This window comes from Pseudophryne corroboree, chromosome 11 (assembly GCF_028390025.1).
Source record: "Pseudophryne corroboree isolate aPseCor3 chromosome 11, aPseCor3.hap2, whole genome shotgun sequence".
Classification (NCBI taxonomy): Eukaryota; Metazoa; Chordata; class Amphibia; order Anura; family Myobatrachidae; genus Pseudophryne; species Pseudophryne corroboree.
Genome location: NC_086454.1, coordinates 165,479,909 through 165,494,903, shown reverse-complemented (window position 1 = coordinate 165,494,903; position 14,995 = coordinate 165,479,909). Strand labels below are relative to the sequence as shown.

Sequence of the window (14,995 nt, the reverse complement as noted above, 5' to 3'; positions counted from 1 at the left end):
TGGATTGAAGTTTGTATTTTCTTAAGCTTTGCATTCCAAAATGTGCTAGCATTCTCTATTTCCAAAGGGCATGTTAAGCTAATTCCCCGTTATATATTTTTTGTGTTAAAAGTTATTTATACACAACTTGGTAAAACATACTAAATTTAACACATAATGAATTACATCCTGGGAATATCTTTATCAACAATCTGTAAATGGATAAGAAAGATTGTGCATTAGATTTATCAGATTGATTTTGCTTAGAATTGCAGTTACTCCTTGTCTAAATTGTCTATTTTTATACTATTATTAGATGCATTAATCTTTGTTGTTGTCCTATCTAATCATTTTTTTTATTTTGCAATGTGTAAAGAAACTGGTGCATTTTTATGATACCCATGCTTCAAGTGACTCTATGGTTTAAGCTGTTCCTTGAAAAATTAAATGCTATGCAAACAAAATATGTTCTGTGCTTTGAGGTACATTTGTCAGTTTGGTGTTTGCTTCTAGTAACATCTGTGGCCAGTTAGCTCAGTTGGTTAGAGCATATCGCTTGTAATGCCAAGGGCATGGGTTCGATCCCTGTTTTGGCAATTTGCTTTTCTTGATGGACAAGAATGGAATAAGCTCATCGGTATAGCATGAATACTTGAAAACATAATAAACACATATATCACAAAATCTCTTCAATTCCATATCAGAAGCCAGCATGAGTGTCATCCTTTGGCTGATGAAGATTTTTCTCTACATGGCTCATTGACTTTTGTCTCAAATCGAGCATTATGGCATACCTAAGATTTGCAAGGGCAATCTAATCAGTAATTATATTGCTGCTCAAACATAGAGGGCACTAGGTGTTACTAGAAGAAGATGATACGTTCTCCCCTCCCATTAGTGCACACTGAAGTAAAAAAAAAAAAAATGGAGAATTTCTAAACACCAGAGCACAAGTAATGGATCTCAGCATTCTTATTGCATCTTTTCTTATTTCCAAATATTTGACATACTTCTGATTTGAAAAGTTTAAAAATGAGTTTAGACAAAGGACACAACTGAAAATGATGGAATTTATATGTTTTGTAAATTAAGATTTGCAATACTCATACTTTGAATGAAAATGGAGCTTTAAACAAAAGAAGAAATAATCAACATTAGGTCCCACCGAGATTTGAACTCGGATTACTGGATTCAAAGTCCAGAGTGCTAACCATTACACCATGGAACCCTGAACTGAGCAAAGACTTCTACTGAACTGAGCTCATCTTTTAAATTCAAAGAAAAGAAATTCAATACTTTATATATATGATTTCAAGTTTATAATAAGCTCAGGGATGCAATAGGTGTTATGTAGAATATTTGTCTAAAACCAATGATAATATATAAAAAGTAACCTATTTTTAAGGAGAAGATAAATACTAGAAACCCAAATGCCTAGGACCAATTTCAGTTGGAGCATCACCCCTTATGTTATCCTAGCATTGAATTGACAGTTTTTCTGTATTGTCATATTTGCATATCATCCGCTTACAATTGTTTCAAGCTTTATAACAGAGGACTGCCTTTTTTTATAGACCAAGGATGAAAGTCTCTTGTGAGTTAAGTCTGATTATGACATCACAATTTGTAAATTAAGCTATAGTATGATTACAGAGTGTAGACTGAACAAATAGTGCTTTCCTATGGATTGAAGTTTGTATTTTCTTAAGCTTTGCATTCCAAAATGTGCTAGCATTCTCTATTTCCAAAGGGCATGTTAAGCTAATTCCCCGTTATATATTTTTTGTGTTAAAAGTTATTTATACACAACTTGGTAAAACATACTAAATTTAACACATAATGAATTACATCCTGGGATTATCTTTATCAACAATCTGTAAATGGATTAGAAAGATTGTGCATTAGATTTATCAGATTGATTTTGCTTAGAATTGCATTTACTCCTTGTCTAAATTGTCTATTTTTATACTATTATTAGATGCATTAATCTTTGTTGTTGTCCTATCTAATAATTTTTTTTTATTTTGCAATGTGGAAAGAAACTGGTGCATTTTTATGATACCCATGCTTCAAGTGACTCTATGGCTTAAGCTGTTCCTTGAAAAATTAAAAGCTATGCAAACAAAATATGTTCTGTGCTTTGAGGTACATTTGTCAGTTTTGTGTTTGCTTCTAGTAACATCTGTGGCCAGTTAGCTCAGTTGGTTAGAGCGTGGCGCTCGTAATGCCAAGGTCATGGGTTCGATCCCTGTTTTGGCTAATTGCTTTTCTTGATGGACAAGAATGGAATAAGCTCATCGGTATAGCATGAATACTTGAAAACATAATAAACACATATATCACAAAATCTCTTCAATTCCATATCAGAAGCCAGCATGAGTGTCATCCTTTGGCAGATGAAGATTTTTCTCTACATGGCTCATTGACTTTTGTCTCAAATCGAGCATTATGGCATAACTAAGATTTGCAAGGGCAAATTAATCAGTTATTATATTGCTGCTCAAACATAGAGGGCACTAGGTGTTACTAGAAGAAGAAGATACGTTCTCCCCTCCCATTAGTGCACACTGAAGTAAAAAAAAAAAAAATGGAGAATTTCTAAACACCAGAGCACAAGTAATGGATCTCAGCATTCTTATTGCATCTTTTCTTATTTCCAAATATTTGACATACTTCTGATTTGAAAAGTTTAAAAATGAGTTTAGACAAAGGACACAACTGAAAATGATGGAATTTATATGTTTTGTAAATGAAGATTTGCAAAACTCATACTTTGAATGAAAATGGAGCTTTAAACAAAAGAAGAAATAATCAACATTAGGTCCCACCGAGATTTGAACTCGGATTACTGGATTCAAAGTCCAGAGTGCTAACCATTACACCATGGAACCCTCAACTGAGCAAAGACTTCTACTGAACTGATCTCATCTTTTAAATTCAAAGAAAAGAAATTCAATACTTTATATATATGATTTCAAGTTTATAATAAGCTCAGGGATGCAATAGGTGTTATGTAGAATATTTGTCTAAAACCAATGATAATATATTAAAAGTAACCTATTTTTAAGGAGAAGATAAATACTAGAAACCCAAATGCCTAGGACCAATTTCAGTTGGAGCATCACCCCTTATTTTATCCTAGCATTGAATTGACAGTTTTTCTGTATTGTCATATTTGCATATCATCCGCTTACAATTGTTGCAAGCTTTATAACAGAGGACTGCCTTTTTTTATAGACCAAGGATGAAAGTCTCTTGTGAGTTAAGTCTGATTATGACATCACAATTTGTAAATTAAGCTATAGTATGATTACAGAGTGTAGACTGAACAAATAGTGCTTTCCTATGGATTGAAGTTTGTATTTTCTTAAGCTTTGCATTCCAAAATGTGCTAGCATTCTCTATTTCCAAAGGGCATGTTAAGCTAATTCCCCGTTATATATTTTTTGTGTTAAAAGTTATTTATACACAACTTGGTAAAACATACTAAATTTAACACATAATGAATTACATCCTGGGATTATCTTTATCAACAATCTGTAAATGGATAAGAAAGATTGTGCATTAGATTTATCAGATTGATTTTGCTTAGAATTGCATTTACTCCTTGTCTAAATTGTCTATTTTTATACTATTATTAGATGCATTAATCTTTGTTGTTGTCCTATCTAATCATTTTTTTTATTTTGCAATGTGGAAAGAAACTGGTGCATTTTTATGATACCCATGCTTCAAGTGACTCTATGGCTTAAGCTGTTCCTTGAAAAATGAAATGCTATGCAAACAAAATTTGTTCTGTGCTTTGAGGTACATTTGTCAGTTTTGTGTTTGCTTCTAGTAACATCTGTGGCCAGTTAGCTCAGTTGGTTAGAGCGTAGCCCTCGTAATGCCAAGGTCATGGGTTCGATCCCTGTATTGGCAATTTGCTTTTCTTGATGGACAAGAATGGAATAAGCTCATCGGTATAGCATGAATACTTGAAAACATAATAAACACATATATCACAAAATCTCTTCAATTCCATATCAGAAGCCAGCATGAGTGTCATCCTTTGGCTGATGAAGATTTTTCTCTACATGGCTCATTGACTTTTGTCTCAAATCGAGCATTATGGCATACCTAAGATTTGCAAGGGCAAATTAATCAGTTATTATATTGCTGCTCAAACATAGAGGGCACTAGGTGTTACTAGAAGAAGAAGATACGTTCTCCCCTCCCAGTAGTGCACACTGAAGTAAAAAAAAAATAAAATGGAGAATTTCTAAACACCAGAGCACAAGTAATGGATCTCAGCATTCTTATTGCATCTTTTCTTATTTCCCAATTTTTTACATACTTCTGATTTGAAAAGTTTAAAAATGAGTTTAGACAAAGGACACAACAGAAAATGATGGAATTTATATGTTTTGTAAATGAAGATTTGCAATACTCATACTTTGAATGAAAATGGAGCTTTAAACAAAAGAAGAAATAATCAACATTAAGTCCCACCGAGATTTGAACTCTGATTACTGGATTCAAAGTCCAGAGTGCTAACCATTACACCATGGAACCCTCAACTGAGCAAAGACTTCTACTGAACTGAGCTCATCTTTTACATGCAAAGAAAAGAAATTTAATACTTTATATATATGATTTCAAGTTTATAATAAGCTCAGGGATGCAATAGGTGTTATGTAGAATATTTGTCTAAAACCAATGATAATATATAAAAAGTAACCTATTTTTAAGGAGAAGATAAATACTAGAAACCCAAATGCCTAGGACCAATTTCAGTTGGAGCATCACCCCTTATGTTATCCTAGCATTGAATTGACAGTTTTTCTGTATTGTCATATTTGCATATCAGGCGCTTACAATTGTTTCAAGCTTTATAACAGAGGACTGCCTTTTTTTATAGATTAAGGATGAAAGTCTCTTGTGAGTTAAGTCTGATTATGACATCACAATTTGTAAATTAAGCTATAGTATGATTACAGAGTGTAGACTGAACAAAAAGTGCTTTCCTATGAATTGAAGTTTGTATTTTCTTAAGCTTTGCATTCCAATATGTGCTAGCATTCTCTATTTCCAAAGGGCACATTAAGCTACTTCCCCCATTATATATTTTTTGTGTTAAAAGTTATTTATACACAACTTGGTAAAACATACCAAATTTAACACATAATGAATTACATCCTGGGATTATCATTATCAACATTCTGTTAATGGATAAGAAAGATTGTGCATTAGATTTATCAGATTGATTTTGCTTAGAATTGCATTTACTCCTTGTTTAAATTGTCTATTTTTATACTATTATTAGATGCATTAATCTTTGTTGTTATCCTATCTAATCATTTTTTTTATTTTGCAATGTGGAAAGAAACTGGAGCATTTTTAGGATACCCATGCTTCAAGTTACTCTATGGCTTAAGCTGTTCCTTGAAAAATTAAATGCTATGCAAACAAAATATGTTCTGTGCTTTGAGGTACATTTGCCAGTTTTGTGTTTGCTGTTTGTAATATCTGTGGCCAGTTAGCTCAGTTGGTTAGAGCATAGTGCTCGCAATGCCAAGGTCATGGGTTCGATCCCTGTATTGGCCATTTGCTTTTCTTGATGGACAAGAATGGAATAAGCTCATCGGTGTAGCATGAATACTTGAAAACATAATAAACACATATATCACAAAATATCTTCAATTCCATATCAGAAGCCAGCATGAGTGTCATCCTTTGGCTGATGAAGATTTTTCTCTACATTGCTCATTGACTTTTGTCTCAAATCGAGCAATATGGCATACCTAAGATTTGCAAGGGCATATTAATCAGTTAATATATTGCTGCTCAAACATAGAGGGCACTAGGTGTTACTAGAAGAAGAAGATACGTTATCCCCTCTCATTAGTGCACACTGAAGTAAAAAAAAATTAAAATGGAGAATTTCTAAACACCTGAGCACAAGTAATGGATCTCTGATTTCTTATTGCATCTTTTCTTATTTCCAAATATTTGACATACTTCTGATTTGAAAAGTTTAAAAATGAGTTTAGACAAAGGACACCACTGAAAATTATGGAATTTATATGAATTGTAAATAAAGATTTGCAATACTCATACTTTGAATGAAAATGGAGCTTTAAACAAAAGGAGAAATAATCAACATTAGGTCCCACCGAGATTTGAACTCAGATTACTGGATTCAAAGTCCAGAGTGATAACTATTACACCATGGAACCATAAACTGAGCAAAGATTTCTACTGAACTGAGCTCATCTTTTAAATGCAAAGAAAAGAAATTCAATACTTTATATATATGATTTGAAGTTTCTAATAAGCTCAGGGATGCAATACGTGTTATGTAGAATATTTGTCTAAAACCAATGATAATATATAAAAAGTAACCTATTTTTAAGGAGAAGATAAATACTAGAAACCCAAATGCCTAGGACCAATTTCAGTTGGAGCATCACCCCTTATGTTATCCTAGCATTGAATTGACAGTTTTTCTGTATTGTCATATTTGCATATCATCCGCTTACAATTGTTTCAAGCTTTATAACAGAGGACTGCCTTTTTTTATAGACCAAGGATGAAAGTCTCTTGTGAGTTAAGTCTGATTATGACATCACAATTTGTAAATTAAGCTATAGTATGATTACAGAGTGTAGACTGAACAAATAGTGCTTTCCTATGGATTGAAGTTTGTATTTTCTTAAGCTTTGCATTCCAAAATGTGCTAGCATTCTCTATTTCCAAAGGGCATGTTAAGCTAATTCCCCGTTATATATTTTTTGTGTTAAAAGTTATTTATACACAACTTGGTAAAACATACTAAATTTAACACATAATGAATTACATCCTGGGAATATCTTTATCAACAATCTTTAAATGGATAAGAAAGATTGTGCATTAGATTTATCAGATAGATTTTGCTTAGAATTGCAGTTACTCCTTGTCTAAATTGTCTATTTTTATGCTATTATTAGATGCATTAATCTTTGTTGTTGTCCTATCTAATCATTTTTTTTATTTTGCAATGTGTAAAGAAACTGGTGCATTTTTATGATACCCATGCTTCAAGTGACTCTATGGCTTAAGCTGTTCCTTGAAAAATTAAATGCTATGCAAACAAAATATGTTCTGTGCTTTGAGGTACATTTGTCAGTTTGGTGTTTGCTTCTAGTAACATCTGTGGCCAGTTAGCTCAGTTGGTTAGAGCGTGGTGCTCGTAATGCCAAGGTCATTGGTTTGATCCCTGTTTAGGCTACTTGCTTTTCTTGATGGACAAGAATGGAATAAGCTCATCGGTGTAGCATGAATACTTGAAAATATAATAGACACATATATCACAAAATCTCTTCAAATCCATATCAGAAGCCAGCATGAGTGTCATCCTTTGGCTGATGAAGATTTTTTTCTACATGGCTCATTGACTTTTGTCTCAAATCGAGCAATATGGCATACCTAAGATTTGCAAGGGCAAATTAATCAGTTATTATTTTGCTGCTCAAACATAGAGGGCACTAGGTGTTACTAGAAGAAGAAGATACGTTCTCCCCTCTCATTAGTGCACACTGAAGTAAAAAAAATTAAAATGGAGAATTTCTAAACACCTGAGCACAAGTAATGGATCTCTGATTTCTTATTGCATCTTTTCTTATTTCCAAATATTTGACATACTTCTGATTTGAAAAGTTTAAAAATAAGTTTAGACAAAAGACACCACTGAAAATTATGGAATTTATATGAATTGTAAATGAAGATTTGCAATACTCATACTTTGAATGAAAATGGAGCTTTAAACAAAAGGAGAAATAATCAACATTAGGTCCCACCGAGATTTGAACTCGGATTACTGGATTCAAAGTCCAGAGTGATAACTATTACACCATGGAACCCTCAACTGAGCAAAGACTTCTACTGAACTGAGCTCATCTTTTAAATGCAAAGAAAAGAAATTCAATACTTTATATATATATGATTTGAAGTTTCTAATAAGCTCAGGGATGCAATAGGTGTTATGTAGAATATTTGTCTAAAACCAATGATAATATATAAAAAGTAACCTATTTTTAAGGAGAAGATAAATACTAGAAACCCAAATGCCTAGGACCAATTTCAGTTGGAGCATCACCCCTTATATTATCCTAGCATTGAATTGACAGTTTTTCTGTATTGTCATATTTGCATATCAAGCGCTTACAATTGTTTCAAGCTTTATAACAGAGGACTGCCTTTTTTATAGATTAAGGATGAAAGTCTCTTGTGAGTTAAGTCTGATTATGACATCACAATTTGTAAATTAAGCTATAGTATGATTACAGAGTGTAGACTGAACAAAAAGTGCTTTCCTATGGATTGAAGTTTGTATTTTCTTAAGCTTTGCATTCCAAAATGTGCTAGCATTCTCTATTTCCAAAGGGCACATTAAGCTACTTCCCCCATTATATATTTTTTGTGTTAAAAGTTATTTATACACAACTTGGTAAAACATACTAAATTTAACACATAATGAATTACATCCTGGGATTATCTTTATCAACATTCTGTTAATGGATAAGAAATATTGTGCATTAGATTTATCAGATTGATTTTGCTTAGAATTGCATTTACTCCTTGTTTAAATTGTCTATTTTTATACTATTATTAGATGCATTAATCTTTGTTGTTATCCTATCTAATCATTTTTTTTATTTTGCAATGTGGAAAGAAACTGGAGCATTTTTATGATACCCATGCTTCAAGTGACTCTATGGCTTAAGCTGTTCCTTTAAAAAATTAAATGCTATGCAAACAAAATATGTTCTGTGCTTTGAGGTACATTTGCCAGTTTTGTGTTTGCTGTTTGTAATATCTGTGGCCAGTTAGCTCAGTTGGTTAGAGCATATCGCTCGTAATGCCAAGGTCATGGGTTCGATCCCTGTATTGGCCATTTGCTTTTCTTGATGGACAAGAATGGAATAAGCTCATCGGTATAGCATGAATACTTGAAAACATAATAAACACATATATCACAAAATCTCTTCAATTCCATATCAGAAGCCAGCATGAGTGTCATCCTTTGGCTGATGAAGATTTTTCTCTACATGGCTCATTGACTTTTGTCTCAAATCGAGCATTATGGCATACCTAAGATTTGCAAGGGCAAATTAATCAGTTATTATATTGCTGCTCAAACATAGAGGGCACTAGGTGTTACTAGAAGAAGAAGATACGTTCTCCCCTCCCATTAGTGCACACTGAAGTAAAAAAAAATTAAAATGGAGAATTTCTAAACACCAGAGCACAAGTAATGGATCTCAGCATTCTTATTGCATCTTTTCTTATTTCCAAATATTTGACATACTTCTGATTTGAAAAGTTTAAAAATGAGTTTAGACAAAGGACACAACTGAAAATGATGGAATTTATATGTTTTGTAAATGAAGATTTGCAATACTCATACTTTGAATGAAAATGGAGCTTTAAACAAAAGAAGAAATAATCAACATTAGGTCCCACCGAGATTTGAACTCGGATTACTAGAGTCAAAGTCCAGAGTGCTAACCATTACACCATGGAACCCTCAACTGAGCAAAGACTTCTACTGAACTGAGCTCATCTTTTAAATGCAAAGAAAAGAAATTCAATACTTTATATATATATGATTTCAAGTTTATAATAAGCTCAGGGATGCAATAGGTGTTATGTAGAATATTTGTCTAAAACCAATGATAATATATAAAAAGTAACCTATTTTTAAGGAGAAGATAAATACTAGAAACCCAAATGCCTAGGACCAATTTCAGTTGGAGCATCACCCCTTATGTTATCCTAGCATTGAATTGACAGTTTTTCTGTATTGTCATATTTGCATATCAGCCGCTTACAATTGTTTCAAGCTTTATAACAGAGGACTGCCTTTTTTTATAGACCAAGGATGAAAGTCTCTTGTGAGTTAAGTCTGATTATGACATCACAATTTGTAAATTAAGCTATAGTATGATTACAGAGTGTAGACTGAACAAAAAGTGCTTTCCTATGGATTGAAGTTTGTATTTTCTTAAGCTTTGCATTCCAAAATGTGCTAGCATTCTCTATTTCCAAAGGGCATGTTAAGCTAATTCCCCGTTATATATTTTGTGTGTTAAAAGTAATTTATACACAACTTGGTAAAACATACTAAATTTAACACATAATGAATTACATCCTGGGATTATCTTTATCAACAATCTGTAAATGGATAAGAAAGATTGTGCATTAGATTTATCAGATTGATTTTGCTTAGAATTGCATTTACTCCTTGTCTAAATTGTCTATTTTTATACTATTATTAGATGCATTAATCTTTGTTGTTGTCCTATCTAATCATTTTTTTTATTTTGCAATGTGGAAAGAAACTGGTGCATTTTTATGATACCCATGCTTCAAGTGACTCTATGGCTTAAGCTGTTCCTTGAAAAATTAAATGCTATGCAAACAAAATATGTTCTGTGCTTTGAGGTACATTTGTCAGTTTTGTGTTTGCTTCTGGTAACATCTGTGGCCAGTTAGCTCAGTTGGTTAGAGCATGGCGCTCGTAATGCCAAGGTCATGGGTTTGATTCCTGTTTTGGCTACTTGCTTTTCTTGATGGACAAGAATGGAATAAGCTCATCGGTGTAGCATGAATACTTGAAAATATAATAGACACATATATCACAAAATCTCTTCAAATCCATATCAGAAGCCAGCATGAGTGTCATCCTTTGGCTGATGAAGATTTTTCTCTACATGGCTCATTGACTTTTGTCTAAAATCGAGCAATATGGCATACCTAAGATTTGCAAGGGCAAATTAATCAGTTATTATATAGCTGCTCAAACATAGAGGGCACTAGGTGTTACTAGAAGAAGAAGATACATTCTCCCCTCTCATTAGTGCACACTGAAGTAAAAAAAAATTAAAATGGATAATTTCTAAACACCAGAGCACAAGTAATGGATCTTTGCATTCTTATTGCATCTTTTCTTATTTCCAAATATTTGACATACTTCTGATTTGAAAAGTTTAAAAATGAGTTTAGACAAAGGACACCACTGAAAATGATGGAATTTATATGAATTGTAAATGAAGATTTGCAATACTCATACTTTGAATGAAAATGGAGCTTTAAACAAAATGAGAAATAATCAACATTAGGTCCCACTGAGATTTGAACTCGGATAACTGGACTCAAAGTCCAAAGTGCTAACCATTACACCATGGGACCCTCAACTGAGCAAAGACTTCTACTGAACTGAGCTCATCTTTTAAATGCAAAGAAAAGAAATTCAATACTATATATATATGATTTCAAGTTTCTAATAAGCTCAGGGATGCAATAGGTGTTATGTAGAATATTTGTCTAAAACCAATGATAATATATAAAAAGTAACCTATTTTTAAGGAGAAGATAAATACTAGAAACCCAAATGCCTAGGACCAATTTCAGTTGGAGCATCACCCCTTATGTTATCCTAGCATTGAATTGACAGTTTTTCTGTATTGTCATATTTGCATATCAGGCGCTTACAATTGTTTCAAGCTTTATAACAGAGGACTGCCTTTTTTTATAGATTAAGGATGAAAGTCTCTTGTGAGTTAAGTCTGATTATGACATCACAATTTGTAAATTAAGCTATAGTATGATTACAGAGTGTAGACTGAACAAAAAGTGCTTTCCTATGGATTGAAGTTTGTATTTTCTTAAGCTTTGCATTCCAAAATGGGATAGCATTCTCTATTTCCAAAGGGCACATTAAGCTACTTCCCCATTATATATTTTTTGTGTTAAAAGTTATTTATACACAACTTGGTAAAACATACTAAATTTAACACATAATGAATTACATCCTGGGATTATCTTTATCAACATTCTGTTAATGGATAAGAAAGATTGTGCATTAGATTTATCAGATTGATTTTGCTTAGAATTGCATTTACTCCTTGTTTAAATTGTCTATTTTTATACTATTATTAGATGCATTAATCTTTGTTGTTATCCTATCTAATCATTTTTTTATTTTGCAATGTGGAAAGAAACTGGAGCATTTTTATGATACCCATGCTTCAAGTGACTCTATGGCTTAAGCTGTTCCTTGAAAAATTAAATGCTATGCAAACAAAATATGTTCTGTGCTTTGAGGTACATTTGCCAGTTTTGTGTTTGCTTTTTGTAATGTCTGTGGCCAGTTAGCTCAGTTGGTTAGAGCATGGCGCTCATAATGCCAAGGTCATGGGTTCGATCCCTGTATTGGCAATTTGCTTTTCTTGATGGACAAGAATGGAATAAGCTCATCGGTATAGCATGAATACTTGAAAACATAATAAACACATATATCACAAAATCTCTTCGATTCCATATCAGAAGCCAGCATGAGTGTCATCCTTTGGCTGATGAAGATTTTTCTCTACATGGCTCAATGACTTTTGTCTCAAATCGAGCATTATGGCATACCTAAGATTTGCAAGGGCAAATTAATCAGTTATTATATTGCTGCTCAAACATAGAGGGCACTAGGTGTTACTAGAAGAAGAAGATATGTTCTCCCCTCCCATTAGTACACACTGAAGTAAAAAAAAAAAAATGGAGAATTTCTAAACACCAGAGCACAAGTAATGGATCTCAGAATTCTTATTGCATCTTATCTTGTTTCCAAATATTTGACATACTTCTGATTTGAAAAGTTTAAAAATGAGTTTAGACAAAGGACACCACTGAAAATGATTGAATTTATATGAATTGTAAATGAAGATTTGCAATACTCATACTGTGAATGAAAATGGAGCTTTAAACAAAAGAAGAAATAATCAACATTAGGTCCCACCGAGATTTGAACTCGGATAACTGGATTCAAAATCCAGAGTGCTAACCATTACACCACGGAACCCTCAACTGTACAAAGACTTCGACTGAACTGAGCTCATCTTTTAAATGCAAAGAAAAGAAATTCAATTCTTTATATATATGATTTCAAGTTTCTAATAAGTTCAGGGATGCAATAGGTGTTATGTAGAATATTTGTCTAAAACCAATGATAATATATAAAAAGTAACCTATTTTTAAGGAGAAGATAAATACTAGAAACCCAAATGCCTAGGACCAATTTCAGTTGGAGCATCACCCCTTATGTTATCCTAGCATTGAATTGACAGTTTTTCTGTATTGTCATATTTGCATATCAGGCGCTTACAATTGTTTCAAGCTTTATAACAGAGGACTGCCTTTTTTATAGATTAAGGATGAAAGTCTCTTGTTAGTTATGTCTGATTATGACATCACAATTTGTAAATTAAGCTATAGTATGATTACAGAGTGTAGACTGTACAAAAAGTGCTTTCCTATGGATTGAAGTTTGTATTTTCTTAAGCTTTGCATTCCAAAATGTGCTAGCATTCTCTATTTCTAAAGGGCATATGAAGCTACTTCCCCACTATATATTTTTGTGTTCAAAGTTATTTATACACAACTTGGTAAAACATACTAAATTTAACACATAATGAATTACATCCTGGGATTATCTTTATCAACAATCTGTAAATGGATAAGAAAGATTGTGCATTAGATTTATCAGATTGATTTTGCTTAGAATTGCATTTACTCCTTGTCTAAATTGTCTATTTTTATACTATTATCAGATGCATTAATCTTTGTTGTTGTCCTATCTAAAAAAAAAAATATTTTGCAATGTGGAAAGAAACTGGTGCATTTTTATGATACCCATGCTTCAAGTGACTCTATGGCTTAAGCTGTTCCTTGATAAATTAAATACTATGCAAACAAAATATGTTCTGTGCTTTGAGGTACATTTGCCTGTTTTGTGTTTGCATTTAGCAATATCTGTGGCCAGTTAGCTCAGTTGGTTAGAGCATAGTGCTCGTAATGGCAAGGTCATGGGTTCGATCCCTGTATTGGCCGTTTGCTTTTCTTGATGGACAAGAATGGAAAAAGCTCATCGGTATAGCATGAATACTTGAAAACATAATAAACACATATATCACAAAATCTCTTCAATTCCATATCAGAACCCAGCATGAGTGTCATTCTTTGGCTGATGAAGATTTTTCTCTACATGGTTCATTGACTTTTGTCTCAAATCGAGCAATATGGCATACCTAAGTTTTGCAAGGGCAAATGAATCAGTTATTATATTGCTGCTCAAACATAGAGGGCACTAGGTGTTACTAGAAGAAGAAGATATGTTCTCCCCTCCCATTAGTGCACACTGAAGTAAAAAAAAAAAAAATGGAGAATTTCTAAACACCAGAGCACAAGTAATGGATCTCAGCATTCTTATTGCATCTTATCTTATTTCCAAATATTTGACATACTTCTGATTTGAAAAGTTTAAATATGAGTTTAGCCAAAGGACACCACTGAAAATGATGGAATTTATATGTTTTGTAAATGAAGATTTGCAATACTCATACTTTGAATGAAAATGGAGCTTTAAACAAAATGAGAAATAACCAACATTAGGTCCCACCGAGTTTTCAACTCAGATTACTGGATTTAAAGTCCAGAGTGCTAACCATTACACCATGGAATCCTCAACTGAGCAAAGACTTCTACTGAACTGAGCTCATCTTTTAAATGCAAAGAAAAGAAATTCAATACTTTATATATATGATTTCAAGTTTCTAATAAGCTCAGGGATGCAATAGGTGTTATGTAGAATATTTGTCTAAAACCAATGATAATATATAAAAAGTAACCTATTTTTAAGGAGAAGATAAATACTAGAAACCCAAATGCCTAGGACCAATTTCAGTTGGAGCATCACCCCTTATGTTATCCTAGCATTGAATTGACAGTTTTTCTGTATTGTCATATTTGCATATCAGGCGCTTACAATTGTTTCAAGCTTTATAACAGAGGACTGCCTTTTTTATAGATTAAGGATGAAAGTCTCTTGTGAGTTAAGTCTGATTATGACATCACAATTTGTAAATTAAGCTATAGTATGATTACAGAGTGTAGACTGAACAAAAAGTGCTTTCCTATGGATTGAAGTTTGTATTTTCTTAAGCTTTGC

At 32.7% G+C, this 14,995-nt stretch overlaps 12 non-coding genes across 12 annotated transcripts; 5 read left to right on the top strand and 7 right to left on the bottom strand.

Annotated features, from left to right (window-relative positions):
- Positions 1-1,135: 1,135 nt before the first annotated feature.
- TRNAQ-UUG (transfer RNA glutamine (anticodon UUG)) lies at positions 1,136-1,207 on the bottom strand. The gene has a single exon. It is a non-coding gene; the product is annotated as a tRNA-Gln (tRNA).
- Positions 1,208-2,165: 958 nt separating this feature from the next.
- On the top strand, positions 2,166-2,239 carry TRNAT-CGU (transfer RNA threonine (anticodon CGU)). The gene has a single exon. It is a non-coding gene; the product is annotated as a tRNA-Thr (tRNA).
- Positions 2,240-2,798: 559 nt separating this feature from the next.
- TRNAQ-UUG (transfer RNA glutamine (anticodon UUG)) lies at positions 2,799-2,870 on the bottom strand. The gene has a single exon. It is a non-coding gene; the product is annotated as a tRNA-Gln (tRNA).
- A 1,591-nt stretch (positions 2,871-4,461) lies between these two features.
- TRNAQ-UUG (transfer RNA glutamine (anticodon UUG)) lies at positions 4,462-4,533 on the bottom strand. Its single transcript has one exon. It is a non-coding gene; the product is annotated as a tRNA-Gln (tRNA).
- Positions 4,534-5,491: 958 nt separating this feature from the next.
- Positions 5,492-5,565, top strand: TRNAA-CGC (transfer RNA alanine (anticodon CGC)). Its single transcript has one exon. It is a non-coding gene; the product is annotated as a tRNA-Ala (tRNA).
- Positions 5,566-6,125: 560 nt separating this feature from the next.
- On the bottom strand, positions 6,126-6,197 carry TRNAQ-UUG (transfer RNA glutamine (anticodon UUG)). The gene has a single exon. It is a non-coding gene; the product is annotated as a tRNA-Gln (tRNA).
- Positions 6,198-7,787: 1,590 nt separating this feature from the next.
- TRNAQ-UUG (transfer RNA glutamine (anticodon UUG)) lies at positions 7,788-7,859 on the bottom strand. The gene has a single exon. It is a non-coding gene; the product is annotated as a tRNA-Gln (tRNA).
- Positions 7,860-8,819: 960 nt separating this feature from the next.
- TRNAT-CGU (transfer RNA threonine (anticodon CGU)) lies at positions 8,820-8,893 on the top strand. Its single transcript has one exon. It is a non-coding gene; the product is annotated as a tRNA-Thr (tRNA).
- Positions 8,894-9,453: 560 nt separating this feature from the next.
- Positions 9,454-9,525, bottom strand: TRNAQ-UUG (transfer RNA glutamine (anticodon UUG)). The gene has a single exon. It is a non-coding gene; the product is annotated as a tRNA-Gln (tRNA).
- A 2,621-nt stretch (positions 9,526-12,146) lies between these two features.
- On the top strand, positions 12,147-12,220 carry TRNAM-CAU (transfer RNA methionine (anticodon CAU)). Its single transcript has one exon. It is a non-coding gene; the product is annotated as a tRNA-Met (tRNA).
- A 558-nt stretch (positions 12,221-12,778) lies between these two features.
- On the bottom strand, positions 12,779-12,850 carry TRNAQ-UUG (transfer RNA glutamine (anticodon UUG)). The gene has a single exon. It is a non-coding gene; the product is annotated as a tRNA-Gln (tRNA).
- Positions 12,851-13,804: 954 nt separating this feature from the next.
- Positions 13,805-13,878, top strand: TRNAT-CGU (transfer RNA threonine (anticodon CGU)). The gene has a single exon. It is a non-coding gene; the product is annotated as a tRNA-Thr (tRNA).
- The last annotated feature ends 1,117 nt before the right edge of the window (positions 13,879-14,995 follow it).